Below are 9,227 nucleotides of genomic sequence, written 5' to 3'. Positions count from 1 at the left end.
TAAATCGATTCGTGACCATTTTGTTGCAAAAATTATTTCGATAATATCTTATTAAATATATTAGATTTAGGGCATGTGAAAGTCTGGTTTAGGTAATCTGCATACTTTCTGTTCTATTTTGAGGATTTTGATTTTTTGCAATCAAAATGTTCTACCTAAAAATCTGAATTAATTACAGTATGTGTATCTGGGTGTTCGACATTTGTGAGAATTTTCGCATACGACTAAATAAGGAAAATAGGTGAAATATTAATCTTTTCCGTTTTATCGCGTAACTACCCTCCCGGTTAAGATATAGGGTTAAAATATTACACATGGTTTTTCTTGACGCCCTATCGAGTGGCCCATTAACTTTTGAATCAGACCTGGGTAAAATTTCGAGAAAAAATATTTAAAATGCTATTTTAAGTAGTGTACTTTAATGTGGCTCAAATAAAATACTACTTTTAATAGAACGAAAATTTCGGCAAATAAAATATTTTTACTTTGATAACCAGATACATAAAATAAAATATTTTACCGTTGTATTGCAAATATTTCCTTACAATGAAAATAAGTTGAACAAATAGATAATATTATAAATTATAATTTTTCACATAAGAAACTATAATAGTAAACAAAGTATTATTTCTAGCTTCATTGCGAATATTTCCATGTAACATGTTAATAAACAGACGAGAATATCGTAATAACATTTGTGACACGGTAGAATTGCTTATGTCCTACCGAACCGATGACGAGAGGCCAGGTCACCCTCTGGCAGTGCCGATGCGATAACGGCAATCGCGAGCGCTCTCCCTGGGAAAGTTCGAAAATCCTGAGGGGCGAATTGTAATGCATTTTGAACGCCGCGCCAGTTGGCGCGATGCGAATTTGCAGGACCGTAGCCGGGTATCAGGGGGTCCCGGACCATTTTTCTTCCTCCCAGGAATGCGGGTAACCACAACGAGTGGCGCTGAGAGGACGGCTTCAGAAAAATTCGTGCCGAGAGACAACGAGGGAAGGATCGAGCCCGGGTTCGCCAACCTGGAGACGCCGACGAGGTAGGTCGGATGGGAGAAGATCATGTCCACCCTCGGCTCGGATCTCCCTCCGCGGGAAACAGCTAATCATCGGGGACCGTCGCTGATGACTTCGCGAAATACCGAATGCCGTGGGCTCTGGGCCGTCGGGCGCGGCCCTGCCGTGCAGAGGGAGAAAGCTCTTACGTATGACCTTGGACCGCTTAGTTCACGAGCGAGGGAATTAACTTAGATGGCACCACGTTCACTGTACATCACGTGATTAAACGTGATTGGACGTGACTGATGTTCCAATCAGTGCTGCTATTGGACGCTACTATTCCTGCTGCCGTGCGAGCGTATGCGATAGGTCTGAGCGTCGCGCTGGGGAAGGAAAATTTAGGAAAGTGGGGGACGCCTCGCTTCCGCGTTGTCGAGCCACAGCGAATGGTCACTTTATCGTTGGTCGGAACTGCGAGCAGACTTCTCAACTAGTGCTTAACATCCTAAGTTTTTTTGCACAGATACACACAGATTCTATGAAGAATTGGAAGAATTCTATGGACACATAGACCAGGTGCCCACAGACCACCCCGAAACATACAGAAACTTACTGAATTTGTACTGCGAGGTAATATCGAAGCCGCCACCACCACAGACTGTGCCAGGCGTGCTATGGCCGCCTGACACAGGAGGAGCAATGGCACTACGAACAAGGAAGCTGGCACGTTTTGTGCCAACTAGACACCGCCAGGCCGTGGTCAAGGTGCCGAGACTGCGGCCTGCAGCTGGGAACAGTCCGTCCAGCACACGAATGTACGGAGTGCATCGAAGTGCACTTTGAGATGTCGATGGACATGGTGGTTGGTCCACGCTGATTATGTCGTGGAGGTCATCACCAGGTGGTGACAAATGCACCCACCGCCACATATATACCTTTTTTCTCTTTTCTCTTTCGTCAATCTAAGTATTATACACGCAACTACACTTTAGAATAAACGTTCGTAAATACCCATACAAGCGCGTAAAAATAACTACTCCTATAAAAACCCTTGCATATGATAGGCACCGCTGTTAATCCATCGGATCATGGCTTTATTTGAATAAAATTATTTAAAAATTTCTATAGCAGAATGTTTCTACCACTTTTATCACAACTAACACGCCGATAGTATCATTCATAAAAATAACTAAGCGAAAACCCCTAGTCCAAGCTAGCGAACGAATGCCCGTTGCAGAATAAATAACAAAATGAAATGCTTCTCCACTCACATAATAACTATTCAAAATATCCTCAACAGTCACTCTCCCGTTATCTTCATACTACTCTACTATAACAAATTAAAAGATAACGCGACAACCATTTGTATTAGTATTAGAAGACCCAATGCGTTTGCTTACAGAAAATGTTAAACCTTTGGCTAATATTCATGTCGATACAAGCCTCGCGTGCCATTATCGGATACGATTGCAATGGACACCACCTAAACGTAACTACCTTATCTCTCAAGACCGTTGACGACTGCAACACCGACCACGTCGCTACAAGGACGGAAGAAGTCTACATTCAGCTACTACAGCTATCGGATTACACCCAGTAAGCAAAATGCTTTGAATCTGCCACCAAAATTTGTCTCGGAATTGCCATCCATCTGTTTCCGCATCACCATCGGTATTCCAGTGCAAAGTCTGCCATGCCAAATTCGAGCCAAACTTTGGCTTCGATCAGCCTTCGTTATAGAGGGCAGGTCCGTCGCAATAAGAACGGGCGCAACCTTGTTCTGAAAGTAAATATCGTGAAAAATCGGAATAAACGATGGGTGGGAAAATTGAATTCAATTTAGAAATATATTTATTTTAATCTTAATCTAATATATTTTTATTTTACAGATATTTATATTATTTATTTATTTTTATATATATATATATAATCTTAAGAAATAATACTATACAAGTTACATGAAGGAAATAAAAACTATATAAAATAACAATTATCATAAAAAAGCTGTTATAAAATAAAAAATAAATATTCAAATCTTAAAATAATGGAAATAAAACCCTCGAATGGAAAATAAGGTATGGGGATGCTTAAGCAGAGTTTAATTAATTTATAATATATAATATAGGTCATTAGATTATTTACAATATATTTATTTATTTATTTTCGCTATGCTTCCTCTCATCAGCGGACACGGACAGCACCACTCTTGAAGTTTCTCCTTTGTTCCGAGGCTTGTCGTGAAGAGAGCCCGTGGTTATCATTTTCGGATCTGGGTACTTCGCCCCCATTTTTGGGGGCGCCTCACTCGATACTGTAATACGAGATGCACGTATGATGAGCGGATTCGCTTCTCTACGCGAGACACTGAACCGCGTCGATGTCGCTCGATTGGCGATAGCGTTTTGTTCGATTGGCGATAGCGTCTTGTTTTTCGACGGAACGTTTTGTTCTTTGTGACGGAACAGCGTCAGTCGCACAATAAAATACAATACCCTCCGTAAAACCAGCGGAAAGAAAAGTCCCCCGGGGCAGAGCAGCTTACCCCGGTAAGCATAAATACAACGTGAAGTCGACAGATATCCCGAGGTTGTACAACGCTTGAGAGCGGATGCATCCATCGCCCACCTGCGGTGCTTACTCCGGGAGTTTCCCATCGCCACGTTACGATAGCTTGGTATAGAGAATTTTTTATAGAGGTTTATCCTCCTTACAGGCCGGCCGATTAAAGGTCGACCCACACAAGACCGGGACGGGACCGGGGACGTTTGGCCGCTAGATTCGAAACCAGGGTGTAGGGTTTGAGTCGACGGGGCTTCAGTGTTCCAAACTATATTTCTGCTCGCTCCGGTTGGGTCATTATCTCGAGCGTTTGACCATTTCCAGAAGGCCTTTCGGGAGCGCGTTGACAGTTCCCTGCCGTGCATGGCACAAAAAAATGTTTTTAGGGCCTTCACGGTTCCTTAGGTAAACTATCGGTATCTCCCCTTTACAATACCATGGAAATAGGAAACCTTCCTGCCTCTTGGTGAAACATCATACATCCTTGTATTGTATGTAAATTATACATACATATATTGTAAAAACGAGAATAGTTGTTACTTTTTTTTTAAGGAAATATCCACATTAGGAAGGGGATCATTCCATGTGAATTCGTTCATTTTTTGGGGACTATGTCTCAAATTTTGATGACATTGAAGTATGTTGTGGTCCAAGAGAAAATGGGAGGCGGGGGTTGAGCCGGGTTATCACAAAAGACTGCTGTTCTCAAATAATTTATTTTTTCCTTGGTGAATGTCATTTCTTAATTAAAAAATATTAGAAATATCTTTGTTTTGCAAATTTTACCACTGGTTCAAGTGTGAAAAAATTTGAATAAATATGGCTGTATTTTACGTTTCTTCATCTTTCTCTTTGAAATTTCGTTTTGTAATTCGCGGAGCCGCAAAACTATTTACTGTACTATTCATTATTTTAGGTTCATAAAATTGCTGGATATTCTTTAGACATTCTGAAGTAAGGGTCGCTAGCGAAAAAATGTATGTATATGGAAAACTCCTAAATTCTTGTCCATGATGGCCTAAACATGGTTAGATGGAAGGTTCCCTGGCAGGAATGCGATGGCGTATCTATATCTTGTCCAATGAGACGAGACAGTAGACGTAAACATAGGCGCCCGAGTGCGACAGAGTTGAAGTTACCCTTACAAGACAATTAGCAAAGGACGCACGCTGTGTGCTTCACTGCCTTGGTCTCGTTGGACAGAGCATAGGTACGAATGCGCGGCCGATTGGATCAGAGTGCAAGGGACAGGCCTCGTTTCACGCGTACTTTTGGCTATAGTCGAGATATTGGCTACAGCGGTCACATATACTATGTAGCGTGTGATGTCGAAGCCAAAACAATGGGACTACAGGCGCAGCTGTGGTGGGGATAGGCATACCTAACGGTGGGCTTCTCAAGAATGGTGACACTTTAAAAATGGCGAAATTAAAATGGTTTCAAGTGTACGCTGCACCGCGACATTGCCTTCTTTTTGACGGCAGACGAGCGGTTACGAGCAGCAACCGAGCAGCTGTAGTTGTTGTCCTTACACCATCTATATATGCGATTGCCACATGATCTAATACAATTATGAATTGTTAGAGAAATTCACTTCACGGACCTGTTTTTAAAAAATCGGACACTTCAAAATTGACGAAATTAAAATTATTTGAAGTGAACGCTGCACCACGATACATAGCCTAGCAGCACGGTTGGCGCACGGTAGAAGCAGAGCCCGGGAGGCTGTTAGGCCTATGGCCTCCCGGGCCCGGGTTCACTTGAAATAATTTAGTTTCGTCAATTTTGAAGTATCCACTTACTTAAAAACAGGTCTGTAGAGGGGACACTTGGGGCTATAACCTCATTTTTTAAAATAAGACAACGTTTATAATGTTCTTTAAACATTCTGAAGTGGGGGTCGGCAGAGTTTGTCCTAAAATTGAAACTTTCACGTAGTAAGGAGAAAGAAAACAGGAAAAGAGGTCCGTATTTTATTGGGGTATTGTGCAGTCGGAGTGTACAGGAAAGGTAAATACCATCATTAGCACAGAGGACATTGGTTTTTCCAAACCTGTCGGAGAATAGCGGTTGATCAGTCGTGCACTTACAATTGGCTACCTGAATCGCCGAACGTCGCGTCTTTATCTGGTTTTACCTGATTGAAACCTTGGAGGCTCCATAAATTAAAAACCAAAGTTTCAAAGAGGCATCATCGAAGTACTGCTCTGTAACTATTATATTAAAAGAACTATGATATTCACTTTTTGACCTATCAATCGCATCTCGAAGGATTCTTTGATAGTGAAAAAAATGTTCATTACACAAACCGCTGAAAATGAGTTTTTGGGAGTTTATAGCGAAAACATAAGAATGAGCACGATCTAATGAAAATGGTGACTTGTTTAAAAAAAAGTGGTGTCACCTCAAAATCGACGAATTTAGAATTATTTGAAGAGTGAGCATGTCGGCTGTTCGAGGCGGTGTACCGCGGAGCAGCGTTCGCTTGAAATAATCTGAACTCGTCGATTTTAGACTATCCATTTTTTTACAAACAAGTCTGCAAAGGGAACACTTGGGGCTATATCCTCATTCCTTCTAAATTTTTTAATGTCCCTCTGCTATTTTTCCGAGTGATTCCGAGATTCGATTGATAGGTCATCATCATCGGTGAAGTAGTTTTTAAAATAATACAACATTTATAATGTTTTTCTCCCTTCGCCACGGCCACGCCACGGCGAACGGGGTCGCTGAGTATTCTTCGCAAGAATATTTCGTGAAACCCCGGCCCGGGCCCGGTCGGCTCTACCATAGGATCCTCAGGGGTATGCGGGGAGTAAACAGTGCTGGGGTTCTGGTAGCTAACGCCCGTGGTGCGCGGCACTTGGCCTTTGTTGCGAGCATCTTGAGCGCCTCTCAAGTCTGTATGGCATAGGGAAAACGTGCCCCGTTCCCGGTCCCGGTGAAACCCGTCTTGTATGGGTCGACCTTAAGGCAAGCCCTCCGTTCCGGTAAAACATGACCATCGGTTTACGGTATGGGGCCCTGCGCCGACGTCCCCGGTCGTGCGTAGGACACAAGGAAAGCCCGCGGTTTTCACCCGTCCGTGTGAGCCTCATCGGCATGGGAAGCCCTGACAGGATCCGAAGATCCCGCCGGCTTCGTCTCACACATCATTGGGACTACTTCCCGCGGAATGCCCCTCGCTCCGTTAGCAACACACAACTATGTGTGTTCCCAGGGTCGTACGTAGAGTGCAACGAGCTTGCTGCTCGCCGCCAGGAACTCTGCATACGTAGAGTGCAGCGAACGAGTACTGGGAGTTCGGACGGCCAATCAGCGTGATTTTACGTTTTGATTGGCAGCCTGGCTGACAATTAAGTCCAGATATTTCGGAATTTTCTCGATCGGTAGGGTCACCTTTTTACAATTATTGGAGGCTATGAAATGTCTGAGATTTTTGGCTGCAATAAATGGATTGCATCTATAAACCAATGAACTTTTGAATTTCGGTTAGGGCGAGCGGCAATGAGGTTCTCGCTGGTTTTTACAGTTACATTGGGTGCGTAACACTCTGTCTCCTTCCTTAAGGAGATTCAACAACTTCTGCTTGCACACAAAAGATGTCTTCGAATCGCTAATACCCTGAATGTCAGCCATGCTCACGGGTATTAACTAACACGCAAATTCGTATGTTCTATGTACAAACCGTGGCTGTCGCATTGTTTGACTGTCCCACAACGGGTAGATATGTGGTGCTCCGCTGTTGTGTCACCGCCGCCTGCGACTGCAATCCCACGTTCATGATTGCGCCAGCCTTGCAATGATGCTAAGCAGTGATGCACATCACTGACACCACCCTTTTTATGGCGACTTAGACACACAGAAAGCTAGTCTCCGTGTTGCTCCACAAGCTGTCATTATTATTAATTAATGAAATTGTTGAAATAATGTAGTCACATTGTGAGTAAAACTCACATCGGGGAATGTCGGGGCGTAGACGCGGCGTCGCTTTGGCTGTTACAATGTAACAACTTGTAAAAAGCCTAATGGAGTGTGCGTCATACGTCGAAATGATGATCGGAGGAAAAATGACGATCGACACGAGACGAGAGTGGGGAAGACGTTAGCTGCACGTCCACCGAAAGTTCAGTTCGATAAAAGAATCGGTTTGGGCAGGACATACCTGGTAAGTGTAATAAGTTCGACACAAGAGTCGGTTTAGGCAGGACATACCTGTGTTATATATATCAAGTTTTTATATTAAAGAAAGTTCCTTATTCACTAACGCTGTGCTTTATGATAGGACAAATCCTATCATATCCTCGACAGGTTATGGGTTATGGGCCCCGACCGACCAACAGCCTACAATGTAAGCAAATGGAGAATCATGCATTATTGGCAATTTATGCTTTTATGTTTTTAATCAGAACAATATTGTTAAGACGAATGAGTTGTAGAGCTTGTTCCGATCAAAATGAGTGCAAACACGACATCATTTGGACTGTCTTTAATGAGATTGTAATTTTTATCGTAACATTACGTATCAGTGAAACTTGTTCGATTACACTCGAATTTGACCTTATTTTCATCAGGAAAATCCCCTCCATTCGCTCGTCACAATTTCATGTGGATATATTGAAAAATCTAAAAGTTTGAACTTTCATACGTGCGCGATTCTCCATTCGCTTACATTGTATGTCGTCTGTCGTCGCTGGGTCTTTGAAACTCGGCGCTCGGCAAAAGTTATTCGAAGATTTATTCGAAGCCTTCGAATAAAAGATACAGATAAAAGATGAACAAATTTTTCGAAGTTCGAATAAATCCGCTTCGAACAAAAAAAAATTATCTTTATTCGTCGGATAAATTCTCGTCGAATAAAATTATTTATTATACTCGTCGTATAAAGATACTTTTTTTATTCGAACCTTCTAATAACGAATAAAAATTTTTTTATCTTTTATTCGTTATTCGAAATTTTTATTTAGATAAATATTTTGCCCAACTCTGCTCGAAGCCGCTTATTCGAGCTTGTTGGAAATGTTCTTTAATAGTACGTTATTCAGCAAACTACACTTTATTCCGTATATACTTTATTAGTATTATAAAGGTGTTGGTGTAAATAACGGCACAATGTTTCCGCGTATCGAGTGTGCAATCCTTATGTAAATAGTGTAAGTGAAAGCTCTTTCAAATGTTGCGACCTGCACAGGCTAGCTGCTTCTACCAGACTGACTAACAGACTACGGTCTCGACTTTATGACCCTGCCTGAGTTCTTCTGTCCTTGGGAGAACCGCCCCTTACGCCTAAATCCTTATGCCTAAGACGCTATGGTATCGTTGAATTTCAACATAATATAAAGTACATTTGTTATAATATATATAAGATGTTTTAAATAACTATTTAAAATTAAGTTTTTATTCTAGATTTAGCTGTTGCTAAAAATAGAGACAGGATGGTTTTTATTTCCATGTCTGTAATAGACGCCTGCCTTCTTCTTGTTGCTACTGTGAAATAAAAAATAAAATATGTTGCATATTATATATTTTTTAAACAAAACTTAAAAGTTATAAGTATATTTACCAGTTACAGCATCATATAGTTTTAAATTAATAAAAGGCAATTTTTTTTTCTTCCCTGTCCTGAATAAAAAGTTGCCGCTTGGTTTGATATTAGTTTGTTCATC

The 9,227-nt window shown here is 41.7% G+C and overlaps 1 long non-coding RNA gene across 1 annotated transcript in view; it reads right to left on the bottom strand.

Annotated features, from left to right (window-relative positions):
- Positions 1–2,940: 2,940 nt before the first annotated feature.
- The window catches only part of LOC143363573 (uncharacterized), an 84,840-nt gene continuing 78,553 nt past the window's right edge, over positions 2,941–9,227 (bottom strand). The window contains exon 2 of the long non-coding RNA XR_013083851.1: positions 2,941–3,220. This is a non-coding gene — a long non-coding RNA (uncharacterized LOC143363573). The remainder of the gene's footprint in view (positions 3,221–9,227) is intronic.

The sequence above is a fragment of the Halictus rubicundus genome, unplaced genomic scaffold (genome assembly GCF_050948215.1).
Source record: "Halictus rubicundus isolate RS-2024b unplaced genomic scaffold, iyHalRubi1_principal scaffold0059, whole genome shotgun sequence".
Taxonomy (NCBI): Eukaryota; Metazoa; Arthropoda; class Insecta; order Hymenoptera; family Halictidae; genus Halictus; species Halictus rubicundus.
This window is presented reverse-complemented; position numbering and strand designations above follow the sequence as displayed.